This window comes from Prionailurus bengalensis, chromosome F2 (genome assembly GCF_016509475.1).
Source record: "Prionailurus bengalensis isolate Pbe53 chromosome F2, Fcat_Pben_1.1_paternal_pri, whole genome shotgun sequence".
Taxonomy (NCBI): Eukaryota; Metazoa; Chordata; class Mammalia; order Carnivora; family Felidae; genus Prionailurus; species Prionailurus bengalensis.
This window is the reverse complement of record NC_057353.1, coordinates 62,841,612-62,867,309: the sequence shown is the minus strand read 5'-3', so window position 1 is coordinate 62,867,309 and position 25,698 is coordinate 62,841,612. Positions and strand designations below refer to the sequence as shown.

The window sequence follows — 25,698 nt, the reverse complement described above, 5'->3', positions numbered from 1 at the left end:
CTCTCTCTCTCTCTCTCTCTCAAAAATAAACATTAAAAACAAAAATTAAAAAAAAGAAGAAAGAATATAACTTTAAATGGAAAAGGGTACAAAAATCACTTTTTTCAGTATAATCCACATTCTCTTATAAGCATACTTTAGATAGATATAGATAGGGAGATGGACAGACAGACCTGTACCAATGCATAGAAAAAGATCAGAAAGGAAATACTCAGACTTCAAAATGGTTATTTTGGGGTGGTGAGTTTATACATCATTTTTATATTCTTCATTTCTTCCTTTATTTTAAAAACCTTCTACAATAAATATTCACCATTTTTAGAACCAGAGTGATCTTTTTAAGCATACATGAGAAATATAAATCACTATACCTTTTGGTGGTGTTTCTTACTGGACTTGACTCCACCTCTCTAATAGGTCTTTTAAGTGTTATGGGATCAGTCAATTAATGTAGTTTAATAAACATTTGCTGACACTCTGTTAGGTGTCTTCCATGATCTGGGGACACATGAATAGACAATAAAATTCTTACTCTTAAAGATATTACAGTAAATACAAAGTTTTATTAGTTGTGTTTTTTTTTTCAACTTTTTTTAAATTTATTTTTGGGACAGAGAGAGACAGAGCATGAACGGGGGAGGGGCAGAGAGAGAGGGAGACACAGTATCGGAAACAGGCTCCAGGCTCCGAGCCATCAGCCCAGAGCCTGACGCGGGGCTCGAACTCACTCACGGACCGCGAGATCGTGACCTGGCTGAAGTCGGATGCTTAACCGACTGCGCCACCCAGGCGCCCCAGTTGTGTTTTTAATATAAAGATAATACAGTTAGGATAAAACAGAGGAAACCTTCATAATGGAAGTAAGTGGGCACAGGCCACCATGAGAGAGTAAAGGCAAGAAGAGTCTCTTTGCCAACCTGAGGGAGACCAGTTCTAGAAGCGAAGGAAAGGAAATGAGCACAGGAGGAGACCAAGTTGGCATGCGGCCAAGGAACCAAATGAGCCAACACCTGAGATGTGAAGTGAACAGACAGCAAGGGTAGCTTTGCTTTTTGGTTTGTATTCTAGTCACATCTTCGTTTCTACCCAAGGAGAAATGATAAATGACATGTCTATTGCCTTTGCCAGCCGTAAGGCCAATTTATCCACCCCCCTCTGCCTGACTTTGTCAGTAAAACCCCCCTCTCTTGGTTATATCTCCACAACCCTGATCATTCCATTCTCCACATTTTCCACATCTCCAAATCTTCCAGCTTTCTTCCCTGCCCAAGAAACACATTCCATAATGTTTTTGACATTTTAAGACAGGGAAAAGCATTTTAAGACAGGGAATTCATGACTGAAGCTGCATAGAGGATCAGTTCAAATAATTAACTAGTAAGATGGTAACTTTCCAACAAGACCCCCGCAGCCCTTCTCTGCTTATTGTCATATAGGGCATGAGTGATGGATTACCTTAATACCAGGCCCTTTGCATTAGTAAATACCAAGTCCAATGGGAATAGCCCCAGGTAAGAAGTATCTCCAGTAAGGGTCACACCAACATACACTTTATTCAACAGCCACAGATACAGTATTTACCAATCTAAGACCATGTGGCCAATAGGAATTTCATGCATTTTGTGGTATAGTGTATAAATACACAACTAATGTGGACATTCTTTCAATTTTCTTTTTTAAACACAGAGTTCAGAAATAATTCAAAACATAAAGCAGCATAACCAATATGTGGACTACAGAATGCTAGTTTCATGGGATTATAATGGATGTTATAAAAAAAATGAGGATCCTGGTTAAAAATTCTGGGTACGACAAGTGTCTTTATCATTAGTCTTGAATGAGTCCAGGCAAATTGAGTTTCTCCTAGAAAATGATGAGATACGTAACATTTCCCAAGTTTATGTGACAATAGAATCTCTTTGCACAGGTTATTTTGCAGGTCTAGAGTTCTCTTAGGGACCATACTTTAAAATTTAATCATAGTACCACATTAGATTTTAAAATTACAGAATCAGATTAGATCTCTAATCTCTGTCAGGAGTGATTTCAGAACAACTGTCCTCAATAGTGTCTGCACATTAAAATCACATGAGAGAGGCACGTGGGTGGCTCAGACGGTTAAGCATCCCACTTCAGCTCAGGTGATCTCTGTTACGATTTCATGGTTCATGGGTTAAAGCCCCACGTCAGGCTCTGTGCTGACAGCTCAGAGCCTGGATCCTGCTTCGGAAACTGTGTCTCCCTCTCTCTCTGCCCCTTCCCTGCTCATGCTCTGTCTCTCTCTGTCTCTCAAAAATGAATAAATACATTAAAAAAATAAAAAAAATAAAATCACATGAGAAACTTAAAAAATGTCCAATGCCCAACCCTTACCTCAAATCAGTCAAATCAGAATCCCTGGGGCGAAGACCAAGGCATCAGTATTTTGTAAAGCTCTGAGGGGATTATAATGGGCAGCTGGGTTGAGAGCCGCCACCTTTGTGTCTCCTACCAATGCAGGATGCTCTTCTTAAGGCATCCCTGATATCTTGGTGTTCTAGCTTTTCAACACGGTGAGCCTCTGTGGCCCCTTGTCACAGCAAAACATTCCTCTGCTATGTTAAATACAAGATGAAAGCCACTGTGTCTAAGATAACATTTATCTCAGTAATATCTTATATTGCTAAAACTGTAGAGCACATGCTACATTCCTATCTCCCATCAGTAAATGAAGGGCCTATTTTATTTTTGCCCCTTAGTAGTTTGAACATAGCGCTCCACATAAAATTCCCACAAAGGGAAAAACAAGCCTTACATTTATTAATAAAGTTCTAGCAGCAAATATTGAAAACCTGATATCCAGACAGAGTACAGAATATTAACTGTGACATGTAATATTTAAGGGCAGAAATTTTTTATTAATATTTATATACCTAATATGTACAATCGAGAAGTCTAAATAGCAGAGATGCTTTTTGCATTATGCAGACACGAGCCCAGTGAATCTCTCCAGCCCCCAGGGCACAGAGTAAGACTGCCTTGGAGGTGGGAGCTGACACAGGACTCTTTGCCAGACTTTGCCTTGGTAGGAGCCTTAATTAATTTTATTTATAGTTCTACCAAGTACTGCTCTGTTTCTTCTCATTGAATTACTTGGAATGCGTGTTTAGTTGTAAGGCAGTGCTTTTGGTTGAATAGTGAAAATAAAAATACTTGAACTCCAGGGACTCCAGCCACACAAATAACCATTCAAAACTTGGAACCTAAAATGATATGCCTTTGAGTGAACGGAGCAAAAACCATTCTCATAAATGATACCTCCCAAATCACTGTCCCCAATTTGGGATGAGTCCTGATGCTATAGGCCATTCTGTTAAAATGTGTGAACAGTTTTACTTCTAGCTACCCACGGATTTCATGCAAAATTTTCACCAAAGAAAACAAAAACACCTAGTGTTTTATCCTTAAAACTGAAAAGGTTTATGACAAGGTAGTTACATTATTTATTTGAATAATAAAATAAAGTCCAGTATCAACCTGACTTGCAAACCAGCTATCTGATCTTAGAGTCACTAATCTTTATTTCCTTCATAATCCAATTTCCTTTATTATTTGCAATGCTAATGATTGTTTTGATTAAAGAATTAGGGATAGAAATGATAATGCTGTATAATTAAGTATGCAGATTTGGAGCTTTTTGCTTTTAAATGCAGTGTATTCAAAGAGCTAGATCTTGGTACTAGATAATTTGTGAAATTATATATTGCATTAATAATGTGCTGGAATAGTTAAGGGGCTAAAAATTTCACGATTATCCCACACCCAATAGTTGGTGGTCCATAAATATACCAAATGAATCTAAGTAGGCCTTTAGAAAATCCAATTTATTGAATTAAGTATGAGTTTTAATAGCCCAATAAAACATAACTGAAAGAAAAATATTGCATGTTACACTGCCCAACTTCGGCATAGCAATTCATTGAATTTTATCTCTCAACAAAAAAATAAATACTATAATTATTTTTCATGACAAATTTGTATCTAATTTAAATGATACTCCTTTGTGAACCTGAGAGTTTCTATGATAATGGGGGAAAGCTATCTGCTTGTTAGGTGTTTTAAGACTGAAATATAAAAGGAGCCTCAGGGAATGTGTAGCACTTATGCTAAAGAAGAGGGAACTGGGAAAGCAGCTGAGAGGCTGGGGCAATTTAAGGCTGTGTTTAATTTTGTGGTTGGGCTGCTGTCACACAGAAGAGGGACTGAACTTTCTCAGAAGCTTCTGAGGGCTGCAGAGCAAATAGATAGTCTGTAAAACAACTTACGGAAATCTTTTCAAGCAGTCAAAATTATTTCAAGAATGGAAAATCCCCAAAAGGAAGTGAGTCTTTCATTAAAGAAGCAATCAAGTCCAGCCTTGAAAAACACAGGCAGAAATACTTGAAGAAGGGGTGCCTGGGTGGCGCAGTCGGTTAAGCGTCCGACTTCAGCCAGGTCACGATCTCGCGGTCCTTGAGTTCAAGCCCCACGTCAGGCTCTGGGCTGATGGCTCAGAGCCTGGAGCCTGTTTCCGATTCTGTGTCTCCCTCTCTCTCTGCCCCTCCCCCGTTCATGCTCTGTCGCTCTCTGTCCCAAAAATAAATAAACATTGAAAAAAAAATTAAAAAAAAAATACTTGAAGAAGAGGTCTGGCATGGAAATCAGGAGTCAACTGGATTACTTTCAAAGTCTGGTTCTACCCCGAGGTCCTAGAGTTTTCTGAGATTAATTACAGCCAATTGTGAAATATTAAAAAGTCAAGGAATTTAAATGAATTATTTAAAATACCAGAAATCAGAATCTAAAATGAAACTTTCAACTCAAGGTGCAGGCACTGGAAGACACACAGATTTTTGTAATTAAATCATTCTCTATTAAAAATCTGTACAAGTATTGTCATATTCCTCTCTCTCTCTCTCTCTCTCTCTCTCTCTGTGTGTGTGTGTGTGTGTGTGTGTGTGTGTGTGTATGGAGACTTTTTGGGAGTGGTCTTTTTTGATATTTCAAACTGAAATCTATCAACTATTAGATACCTACATGCTTACAGTTGCTATCCCTAGAATGCAAGGTCATAGATGATTTTTATTTTCTTCTTTTTGCTTATGTTAATATATTGGTTTTCTTCAAAGGTCCTGTTGGGGTGCCTGGGTGGCTCAGTTGGTTGAGCGTCTGACTTTGGCTCAGGTCATGATCTTGTGGTTCATGGGTTTAAGTCCCATATTGGGCTCTGTGCTGTCAGTGCAGAGCCTGTTTCTGATTCTCTGCCCCCTCCCCCCTTGTGTTATCTCTCTCTCTCAAAAATAAATATACATTTTTTTAAAAAGTGGCATTTTTAGGGGCACATGGGAGGCTCAGTTTGTTAAGGCTCTTGACTTCGGCTCAGGTCATGATCTCATGGGTTGTGAGTTCAAGCCCCGCATCAGGATCCATGCTGACAGTGTGGAGCTTGCTTGGGATTCTCTCTCTCTCTCTCTCTCTCTCTCTCCTCCTCCTCCTCCTCCTCCTCCTCCTCCCCACTTGTGCTCTCTTTCTCTTTCAAAACAAATAAATAACTTAAAAAATTGTTTAAAAAAAGAAAATAAAAATAAAAAAGGGTCATTTTTAATTGAGAATTAATAAATTTCCATAAAATATTAGATGTTTTGACTACATGTGTACATTCACAGAATAAAATTAAAAACTGAGACACTTAGATAATCCTTCATCAAAGCCTCCTTTTGACCTTAGTTATCTGGGTATTATGTAAAAGAAAAAGTTTAAGAACCTAAATTAAGGGCACCTCGGTGGCTCAGTAGGTTAAGCATCTGACTTTGGCTCAGGTCATGATCTCGTGGTCCATGAGTTCGAGCCCCGAGTTGGGCTCTGTGCTGACAGCTCAGAACCTGGAGGGATTCTGTCTGTCTCTGACCCTCCCCACCTCATGCTCTTTCTCTTTCTCTCTCTCTCCCTCTAAAAAATAAACATTAAAAAAAGAATGTAAATTATAATTATCTAAATTTGTTCTTTAATTTCTCAGTGAAATAGCCTATGTATTCTTTCATCTGAAAGCTCATACGAATAAATAAAATCAGCATTCTGGACACACTTTACTGATAGAGAGCACTGTCTTAATATCTTTCATAATATAATTGTACACTGGGGTTTTTTTAAATTTCATAATATTTTAGTTTAAAATTAAATCATTGTTGATAATTATTTAGGATTATAATAGCAACAACTGTACTATAATCATGGGGGTAAAAAGGTACCAAGATTTAATTCTGGTAAAATTAAGTATTTTACCAAGCTATTAGCATTGTAGTCAAAATTAAAGCAATAGCCACATGGTGCAAGTTCAGAGAAAAAAAATACGACTTATCTGCTGCTCCCTGCTAATATTAAGCAAGAAAACTTACAGAAAAAAATCCATAATATTTGCTGTGTACCTAACATCTGAGTACTCTATTTTCAAATTACAGCTGTCTTCATTTAAATTTTGTGACTGACAGTTAAAGATATCACAGAAGGCCCTCCAAAGGGATTCAGGCACCATAATTGCAAGATTATTTGAACCTTCTGGAAACCATTTCATTGGATAACTCAGCTTCCAAATAAAATTTCTAGTGTCTACCAGCCTTCCTCAGTGTGTAACTCAATTTGTTGTTTTAGGAGACTGTAATTTTGGAATCATGCCAAGGAAACTAGTGTGCCATTAAGAAAAATATGATTCTCTTCCTGTAGGGATAGAACCATACACACAGGTGAGCAAACAGCTAAAAGCAGCTACCGTTGAGGAAAAAAAAAGGTAGTGACACCAATTCCTTCTGCGAGCATTTGCTTCATTCTCTGAGTCCATATCCTTCCTCCCACCCATACTCAGAGACAATTGGTCCCCTCCTGCAGACTCAGCTTTATTCTCCAGGCCCTATGACCAATTTGATCCTTCATCAGAAACCATTAAAAAGCATTTAAGTTGACTCAAACTTTAAGTCAACTTAACTCTGGCCTGCCATTGGTCCTTTGCCTAGTCTGATATGCAGCCTTTTCACCAAGACTCCCATCTTTCATTTCTGTCCTGATCAATGATTCCTGCCTTGTTCTTCTGCACCTAGCCATCTGCTTGAAAACCAGGTCAGGAAGCCAGTCTTTCTGACGCTGGGACCCAACACTGCCCTTGTGCTTGAAAAAAATTGAGGCTTCCACATGTTTAAAAAGTAATACAGTCATGAGCATGTACATGTATGCATGTGCAAACACACAAAACTCTTTTTTTGGGTTAAATGTATCTGTATCTCCCTATTCCATTGAATCAAACACTCTAAATCTCATCTGTGCCATACTAGATCCCATTTATGGGGCTTGTATAAAATAGTTCAACCGTTCCCTTTCACAATCACTGCAACATCTTTGCTTTGGGTGGTACAAGAGGTAAATAGGCATGTAGCCACCATTCACTTTCAGAAGTGTGGTTTAATCTGCATTCCCTCACTTGCCTTCCCAGTACAGGATACTAGTGGATACCCCTAGCTGGAGTATCCACAGCTCTTCTTTCACGCCTCTGCTTTACTAAACATATTTAGGATGAAGTCATAGACCATAAGGCAAAATTGCTTTGGGATCTTGGTAGCTTCCACTACCACCAAGAAGAATCCAGAAACACACTTGTGACACTGGTGGATATTTGGGAGAAATGGTTATTTTGCATGCACTACAGTATGGTTGGGCCACAGTGATTTACTTTGTAACAGGTAGAACAAGAAAACTGCTCAAAATTGTTCTGTTGATGTATAAAGCATACCATCTGCTTTGCTGCTGTCTATTAAGTCTCTAAGAACATTAGAAACAAAATTTGGAGTTAGCTTGAACTAACTCATTTTAAACTAAATTATTTTGGGAAAAGCAGGGAAGCACTGTGCTCTCTGAAGGGCTGAAAGCAACTCACGTGGGGAATTTTTACACCAAAATGATAACATAACTGAATCCCTTGAAGAGCCCAGTTGAGAACTGACTTTCCTGGCAACTCTTGCCTAGATGATTTCATCTTGTCTCATGGATTAATTACAAGCTCATGACTCCTACATTTAAACCTTGAGCCAGGGGCGCCTGGGTGGCTCAGTCAGTTGAGTGTCTGACTTAAGCTCAGGTCATGATCTCACGGTCCGTGAGTTCGAACCCTGTGTGGGGCTCTGTGCTGTCAGTTCAGAGCCTGGAGCCTGCGTCAGATTCTGTCTCCCTCTCTCTCTGTCCCTCCCCCATTCACGCTCTTTCTCTATCAAAACATGAATAAATGTTAAAAAAAAATTTAAACCTTGAGCCCAAACCTGTCCCTGACCTCCAGGCTCACTACCTAACTGCCTCCTCTGTTACCCTACATGGATGTTGATCAAGCATCTCACAACAAACACGTCCAAAATGGAGATAATGTTAGTCCTGAAATCTTTCCTTTCTTACTAAATACCACCTCCATTCTTCCAGGGATGCAGGTACAAATCTCGATTTCTCTCACACTCAACCTATTAGCAAATCCTATAAGCTCTTCCTTTTAAATACCCAGAATTTGATCCCTACTTACCATCTCTACCATGACAATTCTGCTGCAAGCAGCACCATGTCTTGCCTGGACTAACACAGCTTCCAACCTATGGCTTCCCTGCTTCCACTTTTGCTCCTGCATGTATTCTACACAGAGCAGGCAGAGGAAGCCTTCAAAAAGGTAAGTTGGATCGTGTCACTCCTCTGCACAAACTCTTGCAGTGGCTGTTCAATCCATACAGCATAAAATCCGGACTCTTCACCAAGGCTTATATGAAGCTAGCTGGTCTACACCTCAACCTTCCTCTGTCCCTCACCTCCATTTTCCTGCTGATGCCCCCTATCACTCTCCCCCTTACCCACTCTTTTTCAGCCACAAGGGCATCCGTGTTGCTACACCAAACACACTCTCATCCCCAGGACTTTGCCATGGTTGTCTGGAACACTCTTCCCTGATATCTGCAAGTCTTGTTCCATCACTTCCTGTAGGTCTCTGCTAGTATAACCTGAAGGATGCCTTTTCTTTTCTATATAAAAGCATGTACATAATAGCATGTCACACCCATATCACTCCTTGTTGCCTAATCCTGCTTTATTTTTCCTGATAGTATGTAATTTACTTATTTATGTACTGCCTGTCCTCTCTCAGAGGATGTAAATGACCTGAGGGTAGGGACTCCGTATTCTCAGCATCAAACAGTTCCTGATACAGAGCGGGCACTCACTATGTATTCGTTGGTTGATTAAATGAAGAATGTACTCTTTTGTCCCTAGTCTCCCTCATAATGGAAGCCTGCATGTTTGTACATCCTTGCACATCATCTGGAACACATCAGACCGTGATCCAGGCTTTCACAATGTCCCAAGGATGGAAAATCTGGAGTTAATCATCCTTTTCAAATTGGCACTGCCCTATGGGCACTTTATCATCCTTACCCCTAAACTGCTGGAAAATCCAGATTGAGCAATGACAATGTTCTCCTCAGGAGCCATTTGCTGTTCATAAAACTCTAAAAAATAGCATCTATGGAACAAAGAGTCTGATGCAATGTTAGAGATACATTATCCTGAACAGCTAAAGATGGCTTCCAGGAATAGGATGTACCACGTAATGGCATAATCGCCTGTCCATTTCTCATTAAAAGGGGCCTGAAAGTGCACGGGCACCAAACATTTATTTCTAAAGCTCTTTTGTGAAGTTGTTCTGATAGATGGATGTGAGTGTGTAAATGAGAATAGAATAGAATTTCTAATAACTTAGAAAATCCTTAAGATACCACATCCCTTCTGAATGTGCAATTAGAAAATAAGGTAGCGGAAAATAGAGGGAAGAAATTACTGCAGAGAAGACAGCAAGTGAATTTTAGACAAATCTTACTTTTTCAGAATGGAGTAAATGATTAGAGCAAATATCTTATTATATTTTTATGCATTATGTATGTAAAGTGCTTGGCTCAAAGGAGGCACTATTTAGTAGTTATTATTTTATTCTCTGTGATAGTGGTTAAGATCACAGACTTTGAGGTCAGATCCACAAGGGTTAATTCTTAGGTGACACTTACACCCCGTGGAACTGGACCAGTCACTTAGCATCTCTGATCTTCCACTGTCTTATCTAGAAAGTGGACATAACACCCTTCATCATGGTAGGACCAAATAAAATATGCATATAAGGGAAAGCATATAATGCAGCATCTAGCATATAAATAACAATAACATTTTTATATGAACAAAAGGTAAAATGGCAGGCATCACAGGAAGAGATTGAGAAGAAAGAGGGGTATCTAAAGGATGTTGTGCTTACTCTTCCATTCTTTCAGGTCTCTGCTCAACTGCATATGGCAGGAGATTGGAAGAGCTGCTAACAAAAGAAAAGGCTTGGACTCCTGTTTCTCATAAAGTATGGAGCGGGGATCATTTCCTTCTCTTTGCCAACTGATTTGCTGCCTGCCTTCACACTAACTTAACAATCCTCCAAGGGTTTGATAAGGCCACTCTTCCCTAGGAAGCTCAACCTCTTAGAAATAAGGTGGGCACATCCTTTGTCACTGCTCCAGTCCTGCCAGTTCCTCCCTTGCAGGGAGGTTGTAGGTTGGCTCTACTCATGACACTCCAATCCAAGTATGTTTGACTAGTTTTCCGGCACTTTGTCCTCTGGTTACAGAAGACTCCTCATTCCTCCCTGAAGAAAGAGGCTGGTCACAATCCAGCCTGTGCATCACATCCCTGTGAAAAACCTGCTGCCCTCCCCACCAACCACAAACATATATGATTTCTGACTCCTTTGCCTCATCTGTTTGCCTTATTAGAACTACATCATGCCTTCTAGAACCTGCATTGCCACTGCTGGTTCATCTGCAGCACAGGTTAGGATCCGACAGACCTGATGTCTACTTCCCACTCCCCATTTGCTAACCATGTGACCTTGAGAATGTTATTTAATGTTCTTAAGCCTCAGTACCCTTATCTGTAAAATGGAAATAATCATATCTGAGAGGATTATTCTAGGAATTCAATGAGATAATGGAAACAAATGTTCACTCAGTGCTATCTCATGACAAGTGTTTTATGGGCACAGTGTCTGGCACATAGAACTCCGTGAGTCATCAAAAAAATATTTATAAAGCATTTATTATGTGTCAGGCATTGTAGTGGGAGCTTGCGGTTCAATAGAGGAAGTAACACTCAGTTCTGGTATTCAAGAAGCTCCAAGACTATCACTGGGGTGGGTGAGAGAGTGTTGGTCGGGAGAGGTGGGGTAGAGCAGGCATGATGTGGATGGATGGACAACAAAAGCTGCAATCACACCACAGTGTGGTAGGTGCTATAATGGGGTGGGATTATAAGGGACTAGGCACCCTGAAATCTTGAAGGGGCAGAAAGGAGTTTTGGGATTCAAGCTGAAACCTCAAGGGTGACCCGTCATTAGCCACCCAATGGTGGGGGGGGGGGCAACAATAGAGGCAGGAGAGATGATAAGGTTGGCGGGTAGGTTGGTGCTAGGGGAGGCGGAGGATGAAGGATATTCTTGGCAGGAAATGTGCAAAAATCTGGACACAAAAGAGAGCATACTGAGATCAGAGAGCCAAAACTCTGTCAGTATGGCTCAACATAACGAAGATAACCAATAATACTGAATAAATTAACTAGCTAAGTAATTGGTTAACTGGACTCTCCACCCTTCCTACCCTCACTAAGCTCTGATTGCACTTTTCTGCTATATGCTACACACATTTAAAGACATTTTCACATCCAGTGGGAAATAAGGGCCAGGAGCAAATTCTCTGGACTCAGACTGCCTACGCTCAAATCTTAACTCTGCTACTTACTAGCTGTGTGACTTCAATTACTTACCTCCAGTTTCCTCTCTCATAAAACTGAGATAAAAATAGTGCCTTCTGTGGTTACACGGATTTAGTTATTAGCATGGCAGCTGACACAGAGTAATCATCCAATAAATGTTATTAACATGACATACTCCTCCGTAATTTTCGCTGAGTGTACTTCTTGTCTCCTCACCTGACTGCAAGCTTCTTGGGGTCAAGGACATAGTCTTCAACATTTTCTCTTCTCTGATAGGATAGAGTGGCACTGGTTTAAAATGCTCAATAAACGTGTGCTGACAGAGCTATATTAGCTCAGGCAGCATAGCAGAATGCTTAAGACTGTGAGTTCCAGAGCTAGACGTGCCGGGGCTCATATTTACAGCTCTTCCATTTACTGGCTTTTTGACCTTAGGCAAGTTACTTAACCTCTCATTGCCTCAGTTTTCTCATCTGTAAAGTAGGGATCATCACAATAACGACTTCACTGGCTAGTTATGAGCATTTAATGGGTAAAGCCCTTAGATTAGGGGTGGTATTTAACTAAGACCTGGTATAGTTACTATCATTCTCTTGTATTTGTAGCATCAGAATGAAAAATTGGAACTGAGGTGGGAATTCAAGATGTCTAAATATGCAGCCTAGCTAAAGATATAATGGAAATTAGACACGTATAGTTTCTATGTATTTCTGTAAAATCAACTGCACATATGCACAAATATTCACAACCTCATTATATTAAAAGTAACAGTGTCTAATGTAATAGATTATACATAGATTTCCTTCTGTTTCATACCTGATTTTGCCTTATTAATCTTGAGTCACAGAATCCTGGCTTTAGCACAACCCAAATAAGAGACTGGAGGGCTTCCCAGAAATAAGAAACCAAACAACAAGAGACCAAGACCGCATCTTAATATCCTGATACCAACAAATAACAAAAATTACAGCTTTAAAAAGTTATATATTAATGATTGATCCAATCCTTAAGAGACTCTGTGCAATTTGAACCATCAAAGTCAGTTCTAAAGCTGGATCAAATCCACTTACCCATCCCTGATTTAGAGCTTATGGATTTTATTCTTCTAAGGATCTGTAATCCAAATATCTCATTTAGGGCTCATGGGGGAAGATGCAATAAAGTGTACAGAATGCTAGGAATTCAAATGGGGAAATTCCTAACTCCTTAATTAAACTTGCAGGGATAATGCTTTCTGCATGAATCAGATTCATAAAAGTATAATAACAACCATAGATTTATAGCTGGACAACAGATATATGTCATGCTCTGAGTTACAGCTGAGAACAGAGTTTGTTAAAGCTGAATTATGGCAAATGCCTTCAACTGAAAAAACGTATGCATAAAATATTAGCCATGATACACACTTAGAATACTCTGCAGTATAATAAAGACAGTTTCTTTTAAAGGTTATAAATTAAGAATGCTTCCTTTCAAATGAATTACAATTACCACGTTCTTTTTAAAAGTGGCTGAGCATGTATCTTATGCCTAATTCCTATTTAAAGGATATATCCTTAACCTTAACAGTTGCCTATGTAACTTTCTCTAGGGTTCCTGGATTACAGGCACACAGCTACTATAAAAATGAGAAAGAAATACACCTCAGTCATCTCAATTGATAATTATTGTGCTTGCTACCAAGCTGCTTCTTTGATTCAGTGAACAGGTTTGCAGGTGTTTGGAGCACTCCCCTCCCCCCCCCTTCCTTATTATTTTAAGAAAATCCAAGTAGGACTGCCTAGGCAGTAAATATCCCTTGGACAACCACCATGAAAGTATACTTCTTCTTCCAAGCCAGGAAATGAGAATAGAAAAATTTTCAAAACATTTGAAGGTACATTTTCATTAAGAAACTTGGGGATTTGAGCTCATAATTCACCCCTTCAGGAAAGAGAATTTATAGGATGGAATACGTGATCCCCCCTCACCCCAAAGCCAGTTAAGAGGACTCTCTCACTTAGCTGGTAGATGATGGAGTGAGTTCTGGTACTTTCAGTTGTCAGATTTGCAATAACATTTAGTCTTTTCAAATTACTTTACCAACTCCCAAGATCATCAGTCTGTAGTTTTTTCTTCCCCCTTGAAAGTTGGCTTTGGTTCCTACTGGTCTACTGACTTGAGTTATTGTTGAATTTATCCAAAACTCATCAGCTTTTGCTTCATCAACTCTCTGCCAGGACATGAGCCACCACTTTAAGGTTCTTTTTTTAAAAGGAGGATAAATGTATACATACATAATGCTGTTTACTAAAAAGATACTCTCCAGTTAATTAGATCTAAAACTGTATCTTGCTTTAAAAATTGCTATTCTTTGAAGACATTCAAGATTCTAATTTTGTATGTTTATCCAGCAGCTTGGTGGTGGTGGGGGTGGGGGAAGTTATGTAATATAAGTCTTTTCCTTTCCCTGTGTTACCTTTTTTTTTTTTAACTTTTTCCTCCATGTTTGTGGAAAATTTTGAAATGGTGGAAAAGATAAAGAACAAAATATAAAAGGTGCGCCTGGGTAGCTCAGTCAATAAAGTGCTTGACTCTTGATTTTGACTCAGGTATTGACCTCCAGGTTTGTGAGATCGAGCCCCATGTGGGGCTCCATGCTTACAGTACTGAGCCTGCTTGGGATTCTCTCTCCCTGTCTCTCTCTCTCTGCCCCCCCCCCTGCTCTCTCTCTCTCTCTCTCTCAAAAAAAAAATAAATAAAATTAAAAAAAGAACAAAATATTTTAAAAAATATTCCTAATTTCAATACCCTGAGATAATTACCATTAATATCTTGACATTTCTTTCTAGAATTTTTCCTATGCACCTTCTAACAACATTAGGATCATAATATGTGGCGGTAATTTGACATACTGCTTTCAAAACGTAACATTATATCTGAGAACGTTTCCATTTCCATGTGCTTTGAAAACCCAATTTTTTAATGGTTGTGTAATACTCTGTAATGTGGACATGCCTTAATGAATTGAACCATTTCTATTAAGTTTGATATTTAAGATATATTTAAATGTTCATACTTATACTCAGATTCTTATGCTCATCTCTAATTATTTCCTCAGTTTCTACAAGTGCAAATATTGTGTCCAGAGATATTTTAGAAGGTTATTTAGCGCAAACTGTTTGCTGGACACCAGTCCTTACTTTAGTAATATTGGCTTTATAACAGGCAGGTACTATTGTTACCCTTATTTTACAGATGAGGAAGATTAAGTAATTCCCCACAGTCACACCACAGAGCAACCGAGCTTTGAATGCAGGTAAATGGTCCTAAACACTGTGCCAAGCTGCCTTTTGGGAAAAGTTGCAAGGCTTTTGATAAATATTGGCAATTTTTATAAAGATGCTACCCTATGCAGCTACCTATAAAAGCACACACCTCACCTTACATCACCTTAAATCCACCAACACAGGATATCATTGTTTTAAGTATCTGTCCCAAAATTTTAGATTTTAAATTTGCATTTATTCAACTCAGTGCCTTTTTTCTGAATTATATACGTATGTTTGCTCTTCAATAAAATAGTACTGTGAACGTAATTGGAGCTCACGCCATACTTGTAGATTGACTGATTAACTGACAGGTTGAGAACAAAGGATAATTAATTCAAGTTATTATCAAGAAGTACTGATTTGGACAACTTGAATACAGGGCAGCAGTCTTGAAAGAACGGGGTGTCCATCTGAGCCAGTAAAGACAAGGCAAATATGCGTTGGTACAAAAAAACCACACACCATCCATTCTTCCACTAAGTGGGGTTCTGTTCCTAACTCAGACACAAGCTGAAAGATGATCCTTCAAAGAGTTTACCACTTCTGAAGGGTCAGACAGAAAGCAGTTGGAAAATAACAGGATGGTATCCAGTCATGAGCTAAATGAAACAGAAATGGTAGAGTAGGTCTGAGGGGGGAGAGAACTCACAAATGCTAGACCCAGCGTGGAACCCCAACAAATGCTGAGGCATCATCTTACGCAATTGTATTGAACTGGGGAAGCACATCCTTCTGAGAAATAGCAAGCCCACTCTTTCGGATGAAACCTAACTGAGGAAAAGTAGAAATGTCTGCAAATGGCAACAGTTTTAATTGCCTTTTATTTTTAAGCAGGAAATGTAATATCTGTAACCATACCTAATCATTTTCTTATTATTACTTCGGTTTTCTGGAAGTGGTTCATTTTGTTTCATTTTATGTCAAAAATGTAGAAACTACATAACTAGGCTGACTGTATGCTGTGCTTCTAAACACATTTTGAGTTTGAATCAGATATGTTGATGCTTATGTAAGTCACCTAATTATGAAATGTGGCTTGTCTAGTTTACTTTGTAATGAAGTGTTCTTTAAAATGAGAACTTATTTTTTTTGTTGCAGAGGCTATTAATAGTAGCTTCTTAAATACAGAACTACTTCTCATGCTTGTGGAAAAATGGGCTTACTTCCAGACACTTCTTGAAAGCAAATTCTGCAGAAGTGTAAATACTGTACTATGTATGATGTTTTTCAGTTGTTAAAAGTGTAATTATAAATTGACTAAAAAATTTTAAAACATTGCGATACAAACACACCCAATTTCTTTCACTAGGCACCAAAAACACAATGCTTAAACCTATAAAATTTGCAAAACCCACCTGTGACACACAAAAATGCAACAAAATGTATTGGCTCTAAAATAAGAAAATTGCAAAATAGGAATTAATACATTCCATTTTTATACCTACAGAATGCAACATTTTTTAAAGTTTATTTCTTTTTGAGAGAAGGTGGGGGGAGGGGCAGAGAGGGAGAAGATCCAAAGCAGAGCCTGATGTGGGGCTCAAACCCACGAACCATGAGATCACAACCTGAACCAAAGCCTGACAATCAACTAAGCCACCAGGCACCTCCAGAATGCAACATTTTGTTAGCTATCCAATGACAATTAAATCTTATGATAGTTACATATAAGTTAAAATGTACCACTTCTCTTATTAACATATGTTTTACATGATTTGAGACTCTAAAAACAAGAGAACCTAAGACCTGCAAAGATCTTAAATTGGTCCTCAGTTTGAAGAGGCACTTCTGGGGGCACCTGGATGGCTCAGTTGGTTAATCATCAGACTCTTGATCTCGGCTCTGGTCACAATCTCGTGGTTGTGAGATTGAGCCCTGGCATCACTGGGCTCTGTGCTGGGCACAGAACCTGCTTAAGATTCTCTCCCTCCTTCCCTCCCTAGCGCATGCTTGCTTGGTCTCTCTCTCCTTCCCTCTCTTTATCTGTCTCAAGAAAAAAAAAAAAAAGAATTGAACAGGCACCTCTGTCTGATCAAGCTGTTTTCAGGCACTTCTCTATTAAGCATGGCTCTCATTTCTCCATTAAGTAATGTATATAACATACCTAAGGAATATTTAAGATATCAACAGGTATTATAAAATTTTTACATCTGTCTACAGCCTCTGTAATAAAAGTTAGCTGCTTCAGGCATTCGCTTCTGCTGACTATACTATTTGAGATGCTTGCAGTATAGTTTCCTTTATTTTAGTCACTGTTTAGTCTTCATTGGATATGCAGTTTCCTCCTGCTTTTTGCTCAGACCTTGGAACAAACTATTCACTGCTCCTCCCCACTGGCCACCCAGTTTGTGGTACTTTGTTAAAAACAAAAACAAAACAAAAAAACAGCCCTAGAAAACTATACATTGTCTCTAGGTTGAAATTCCAAATTCCCCAAGAAGAAAACTGATCCATCTGGGGCCAGGTGCCCTTCTCTGCCCTAATTAACCATGGTCATGGGGCAGGATTGTAACTTCTGCAGATAGAGTATGCATATGAGACAAAGGTTGGGGCAGGGGCGGGGTGTCTTAGCCTGCACCCCAAGATAATAGAGCAGGAGTCAAGAATTAAGTGCCAATGCTTTGTGTGAGAGGTGCAAAACCAGGGCAGCAAGAGTGAGGAAAAGGTAGGATACCATACATCCCAGATTATACCCATTGTCCTGGTGGTTTGTGAGAGAGGAATGAGCAAATGCAGAAGTGGAGGAGTCCCTTATGATCTCCCATGAAGAGAGGCAGAGTGGTATTCTCCACTCCACACAGGAAGCACCCTCTTTTTCTTTAAGAAAAACTATTTGGTGGCAAGTGAACAAAAGGTTCACAGGAATAGAAGTCAGGGCCCCGGGGTTGTAGTTTTGTATTTGTTCTTGTCTTCCATTTGGCTTAACAATTTCCAGGAAGTATCAAGTTTGGAAGGCATCTAGTTTCGGGTTTACTGACAGATGTATGTTTTTTATAGTTACTTTTGTGTTTTAATGAATATTATAAAATATCAGATATCAAATGTGCAGAATATAGTTTTAAAATAAATTTATCTAAAACACGAATGAATTATTTAAAGATTCAAATAATAGTACAGAGAATGTTGCAGCAAAAAAATTGTGGGGATGGTTCACAAAAGAAGTTGATTCATAAATCTGGTATTTAATTCCTTGTGCAACATGCAAGATGTTGTGGTTCAGCCTGATCTTGAACAGTTCCAATGACCAGTTTCTCCTGCTAATCCTTACCCCACACCTCAGCCAGGTCTTTCCTCTTTTTTTTTTTTTTTTTGTCTTGCTTCTATCTTGTGAAGTCATACTGAATTGTTCTCTTGTATTTTCTTCATGGCTATCCTTTGAATACTTGCAGTCAGTAATCAAAACATTTTTTTAATGTTCTTTTAGTCAGGGCTAACTATTTCCATGGTCCTTTCTCATTGAGAATCTTTATATGCTCTTGTGTGTCATTTTATGAAGAAAGAGACAGAATGCCCACATCTCAAGAGCATGCATTTCTCATGTAATCCACCTGGGATTGTTCCAGAAGAATAATAAGGTTCAACAACTACAAGGCTCAAATTTTTGAAATACTTACCTAAAAATCATCTCATTTGATCCCTTCTGTAACTTTGCAAGGTAGACAGGTAACACTGCCCCCATTTATTAATTAGAAAACTAGGGGATAAAAAATATTAAGTGATTTCCTTTAATTAGAAGAAAAATAATAAAATTTCTGAGAATAAAAATAGAGTCTCTATACACTAATATTTTTGTTTTCTGCTAAATCTGCTGTTTATAGAGTCTTTGGCATCATGAAATTCATAGCCCAAGATGGAAGATAAGACAAACGGAACCACTGGGAAAAAAACAGGAAGGAAAACACAAAGTAAGAAATTAAAAAGAAAAACACATGTGATCTGGAGAGGGGCAGATGGACAAATCAGAAGGAAACAATGGGTATAAAAGAGGTGTAATGTTACATTTGAGTATTTTAGAGTGGACTGTCTTTCTTCATATTGATTCTTGAACTTGAGCTCCTTAAAGATAGAGCCTGCTGCTTCAGTGGTGTTAGGGAAGCCTCCAAAAAAATGAAATGAAATAAAATAAAGTAATAAATATATTCTCCCTAAGGAAGTGAAGAAGTGTCACGACCAGCCCCAGGCTCAGTGACTTGCTAGGAGGAATTACAGGACTTGGTATACAGTTGTACTCACAGCCAAGATTTACTGTAGTGAAAAGGATGTAAAGCAAAATCAACAAAGGTAAAGGCACGTAGAACAAAATCCAAAGGAAACCAAATGCAAGCTTCCAAGGGGCATATCCTGTGGCAGCCACACAGGACACACTTAATTCCCTCAGCAATGGGTTGCTGCAGCACATGTGAAATATTGCCTCCCGTAGAAGCTCACTGGAAACCATGACCTAAGTTTTTATTGGGAATGGGCACATAAGCACCCATTGCCTGGCACATACCAATGTTCCAGAATTCCAGAAGGACAGCAGGGATTCAGCATGAATGATACCATTTGTACAAACAGTTTAAGCACAGTGAGTCACTCTTATCAGTTAGGGGCCACTTCGGATCAGTGTAAGGAACTATTCGGCATTCAAGTTCCCGGATGCCAGCCAAGGCCACTGTTGCAAAGAAGACTTCCTAAGGATGGAGGTCTCAGGTCTACTATGCTAATATTCCTTCAAACACAGTAAATGCTTCGTCAATCTTTACTACAATCTCAGGTTGACTGGGCTCTAGAACAGAGTTTCTTTCTTCCTCTTGGAAAAAGGAAGCCCAGCCTGTTCTAATAAATAAATACATCATCAGAAATACATTGGGACAATAGAGGACAAAGAGTACAGCCAGGTAGCTAATGACTAAATCCCTCTGATGGATACATAAATCTCCAGTCCCATTGATGATCCCCAAAGAACAGTTCTCAGTCCCACCTGAGAGTTAGTACTGGCAACTGAATTATTTCTGTTCCTTAAATCCAACCTAAATCTTCCCTTCTTATTGAACTGGGTCTTTCTATCTGGCTATAAGAAAGCCTTCTATTTCCTGTGGGAGCTCAGATGGTGGTGGTCTTACAGATCATTGGGGTCCACGATGATGTCTGCACTGAATCATATCCGAAAGAAGTGAGATATGGTCCTTAGATCACCACGTCAGGCTTTAAACTTTGAAACATACAAAAGTAATCGATTCAGATTACTTGAGGAAAGCATGTCAGGAGATCTTCAGAGAAAACTGAGTCACTACTTAGCTGCGTCTCCTTGGGCAATTAAACCTCCAAACCTCATTTTTTCTTACCTATAAAATGAAAGAGGCAAGCTATGTGGCCTGCAAAGTCCCTTCTGACTCGAATACCCTCGGATACAATGGGTTGCACAATACTATATACACAACACCATTGGCATTATTAAAAAGTCATGATGCTCTTGACTCAAATGCCTTTTATCCCACTCAAATGTAAGGGCGGGATGACAGAAGTCAAGGAGCTGGGGTAGAGGGGGAGTGACATCAAAAGAAATAATTGCTGGGATTAAAAGACCATCTGAATAAAAAAAGGGGTCTTCCAAATATTCTCCCTACTCAGACACTTTTATTTGGATCATCTAGAACTATTTCTCTGTGCACCAACTGAACTCCGCCCCCCCCCCTTGGTTTTTAATAATAAACCAGAACATTAATTTTTTAAAACAGGAAATGATAGGGCCAAGACTCCATAAACAGCTAAAATGTTAATCACACAAAGGCTCCCAAAGCAATTTCATTCTGGACTCCTCATGGTTATGCATTACAATAGGAATTTTCATCAGAACGCTGGCCTGAGGATGGGCTGCCTGGCAAGCGACATCTACTAAAGCTTGAATCCCTGGGCCACTCTTGAAGGGGCAACCAGGACAGAATGTTCCAAAAAAGACATTTGCACAGAGGGGGTAATAAATCCATGTTGAGGATACTAGGTACTCGGGATATATTACCTCAATTGATTTCAACAACAGTTCATGAGGGGATAAGATTATCACGCTCAGTTCACAGATGATGAAAATGAGGTTCAGAGAAGATTATCACGCTCAGTTCACGGATGATGAAAATGAGGTTCAGAGAAGGTAGGTAACTGTCTGAAGTCAGACAATCACACAGCATGTTAGCATTCCATTGACATGTCCTTGCTGCAGAAAAAATTACCACAATCTTGGCAGCTTAAAGCAACACAACTGTATCATCTCATAGCTCTTAGGGATCAGGAGTCCAGGTATGACGTTAGCTGGGTCCTCTGCTCAGCTTTCCCCAAGCTAAAATCAAGGTGTCAGCCAGCGTTGCGATTCTTACCTGAGGTTTGCAGTCCTCATCCAAGCTCACTGGTTATTGGCAGAATTCATGTCAGCCAGTAGAGGTCATATACTCTCTTGCCATATGACTCCATTAGTTAATTTATAAGTTGGTTATTTGCTCCCAGGCCAGTCAGTCCCCTCCAGGATAATCTCCCATTTGGTTAACTCAAAGTCAACTGGTTAGTAACCTAACCACAGGAGTGTAGCCTATCATAATCACAGGTGCCACCCATACTTGGGGTGGGGGAGGCAGGAAGATTGAACAGGGTGAAAGAGAGAGCTAGCTGGTCACCTTAGAATTCCACCCACCATGCAAACTCAGTAAATGGCAGAGCTAAGGTATGACTTCAGGTCCGTTTACTTCCAAAGCCATGGTGCTGCCTATCCACCTGAGCCAGTCTAGGTTGAAGCAGGAGCCTAGACAGGTACTCCCAATGGTGGCAACTGGTTCAGAAAATTAGAAAAGACAGGTGAAGCCCTAGCTGGCCTGAGTTACTCAGAGGGAAGGGTGGTGGCAAGATCTCGTGCCTAAGTTTCTGGGCAAAGTGTCATCTCTGGATGAGATCATTCTGAGATTCCTCAAAAACAAATGTTCTCAGTTGTAAAGGCCCAGACCATCAGGAGGCATCAGTGGCTACACTTCCTTCTAGATTGGATCCTCCCAAGGCTCCTTTCCTTCTGCTGATTCTTCTTGCCACATTTACAGAGCAACTGCTAAGAGCCAAGAATTTTGGAAGTCAGTGAGATGAAAAGACCAGGCCCTGTCCCCAAGATTTTTAGATCTTAAGTTTAGGAAAGGGATGAAAGTGAATAGATATAAAATAAATGTGTTCAGGGAAAAAAAAAATATATATATATATATATAATATATATTTATATATATTTATATTATAAATAAAATATAAATATTTATATAAATATATAAAGTTGGAGAAGAAGTAGCTATATCTCCCTGGGAAGATTCCACAGAGTTCAATCTGACTCTAAAGAGAAAGAGGGTGTTGAGTGGATTAGATGAGAAGTGGTGGGGGTTGGGTGGGGAGGGCATTAGAAGCAGAGGAAACAACTTCCTTGAAACTCCTCAGTGGCTCCCATTGATTCTTGAGATAAAATCCAGGGCCTGAATATGAGCTAGAAGTTCCTATATGATCAAGCTTCTCCTTCCTTTCCAGACAATGCCCCTTGTTAACACCTGTGGTCTGGATTCATCACTGGTCATTCACATGTGTGGTTTCCTCTCTTGGAATATTCTTTATCAGTATACTGCTACCACACATAATTCCCCAACCTACCTTTACACACACACACACACACACACACACACACACACACTTTTCCTGACTTATTACTATTTATTCTTCAGGTCTTGGATTAGACATCACTTCCTCTAGAAAGCCTTCCTCAGTGCCAAAGCCCTGATTTAAAATGCTTACTATAGGTGCTCCTATAACATTGTATCCGTTACCAGCATAGCATTTATCACAGTGTCTTGTACCTGTCTCCTTGAGGCTAGTAGAAGATATAACACAACCAATTTAAGGGACCAGGCTTATCTGCTCACTCTTCCATCTCCAGAAATTACTGGTTACTTAGTAGGTGATCAAAAACTATTTGTTGTGTAAATAGACAAAGGGCACAGAGGCAATCCTTGTTCATGGAAGAAAATTAAGGGCATCATAAACTAAACGGAAACTAAATTTCGCAAGTCTTCCATAGCTTAGAGCCTGCACTGGGGTACCTGACATAGACATTAGCAGAGAATTTATATATCTAAGTTATATGTGTGTGTGTGTGTGTGTGTGTGTGTATGTGTGTGTGTGTGTATATATATATATATATATATATATATATATATATATATACACACATGTATATATGACATACATACCATAAGTATATAGCGCATGTACATATGACACATACATATATCATATATATATGATAGTACTTGAAGATCAGAGAAAAGAGAGACTGTTCTTAAAAAAATATTTAGAACTCTGATTTTCTGTTGGAATCATACTCAAGAAATCAGAATGGTTTTTCATAGTTGTCCATTCCTAAAATCTTGTTTTGGCATATAACAAGTGATCCCCAAAATTGCAGTGGCTTAAAGCAAAGGTTTATTTCTTGCTCACAATGCATGACCATTAACTACTCCAAATATTGGTCATTCCAGACTCGGGCTAAGGAAACATCCTCTATCCCCAATATATCTATGGGGAAAAGAGACATGATGAATCTAAAATGCTCATCTTAGAAGTGACATATGTTCATTCCATCTGTATTCCATTAAATAAAGCATGTTCACATGGCCACTCCTGACTTCAACAGGGCATCTACATATAAACCTCACAAAAGAAGGGGTTCTTCAAGGAGGGAAAGTGAAATATTTGACAAACAGTAATATAATCCATCACACCAGGCATCAGCAGGCTTTAAACCTCTTTTCTGACATTTGGATTTTCCCTTTTCATTTGTTGGCAATTAAACTTTACAATACCACCCTGTGGTTGTAGTGAAGAAAACAAGTTAAGGTTCTAAAGAGAAAGAATCAGAATGCTCAAGTTGGGACAGTCCCTACAGTTCATAGTCGCAGCACTATATTTTATGAACGCAAAAACTGGCTCAGAGAACCTGATGGCTTCCCCAAGGCAACTGTGCGCCATGTGAGAGCTAAGACCAAATCCCAAAGCACTGGTTCTCAGGACTTAGGATCATTCTTCCATTTCCCACATAAGAGGACCCAACTCAATGGCAATGAATCAGACCCACAGCTTTGCACCGCATAGATATAGCTCCCGCCCTTGAACCTGATTCATGGTACTGCTGAGAGAACTCCCCCAGTGCAATGAGCTACAATAGGGCTTTTCTCAAACCAATTCTCACTCTGTTGAGAGAGGCTGTGATTATGCTCAGTTCTTCGCCTGTTTTATAGCTTGGTACTGACATAGTGAGAACATCTACAATAAAAAACATCTATAGGGCTTTGTTTCCTTTTGTATAAATTCATTGTCTAGAATTTGGCAGTCCCATGTCTTGGTGATTTATCAGAATTAGTCTATTTAGGAAGGAGCGCCTTGCTCAACTGAAACCTGTTCTCTTTATTTTACCCAAACCCTAGTATTGTCATGTAGCTTCAACTAAACTCAGGTACGTATTTTAAAGTAACAAAACAAAACAATTCTTCTCCTAAAGCCTCTCTATTCTAGTCTTTATCATGCTCCTTGGTTGTATAATGAACACTATTTCTTCATCACTTTCTTCTCCAATGACACTCCATATATTTTGACTACACAATCCAAAGGCTACCTTCACTTAGGAGTTGGTCAAATCTTAGAAATGGCAGAAAATGTAATGAAACAAAGAGCTGTTTTTAAAGATAAAGTATGGTTTATTTAGACTTTTGTCCTCAGTTTTTAACATAAGCTTTTCCATATATCATGGATTTTATGTCCTTCAAATTGTCTATGTAAAAACAGAAGCACATACTCCAATGTTCTCAAATCCTTAAAAAAAGATATGTGCATACTAATGCACACTATTAGCATTTTGTTTATTCTCTGATTTTTGAGTCCATTATTTTACTCTCTCTTGTTTGCTGTTTTTTGATACATTTAGGGCTGCACTTTTTTTTCTTCTAATAGATTCACGGTATTGATGTGCAAGGCTCAGGGCTAAGAATTGAGCAAACAGTAGACATGTGGAGGAGTCTGAGGATACAGAGATTGAGTTATTCTAAGAAATGAAATAAATGTTCACTACCCACAGAGAGGTTAAAAATTTTTTTCTGACAATTTTAGGATTTGGAGTCTAAAAAGGTTGTTTTGGGGTTCCCCCACCCCTAAATTGTATTCTGACACCCTCTTCTCATTTGCTGGCTCTGGGCAAAGGATACATAGAAGTAACTTATATGGCTTATTTTGAACAGCTCCTAGGAATTTGATAAGTGAATTTACCTTCTAATGATTTGTTGTTCTGCAATTTATATCCACACATACACATATATAACACAGGTGTAGTATTTCCCTCAGGGTTCTCCAACATAAATAAGCTCAATGATGTCATGTCAGACAAGAGAAATTCTTCAAAGAAAGCCAGCTTGGCATATAGAATCCAGATTATCAGGAGTATATCTGAATAGGTAGACTGTGTGCTGAAAAGCTGCTCTCTACAATGCCAGAGTGTGGAAAGGCTGAAAAG

General features: G+C 39.1%; 1 long non-coding RNA gene across 2 annotated transcripts in view; it reads right to left on the bottom strand.

Moving 5' to 3' along the window:
• Positions 1 to 243: 243 nt before the first annotated feature.
• Positions 244 to 25,698, bottom strand: part of LOC122495744 — a 50,098-nt gene continuing 24,643 nt past the window's right edge. For both annotated transcript variants that reach the window (XR_006300553.1, XR_006300554.1), the window contains exon 3: positions 244 to 498. This is a non-coding gene — a long non-coding RNA (uncharacterized LOC122495744). The remainder of the gene's footprint in view (positions 499 to 25,698) is intronic.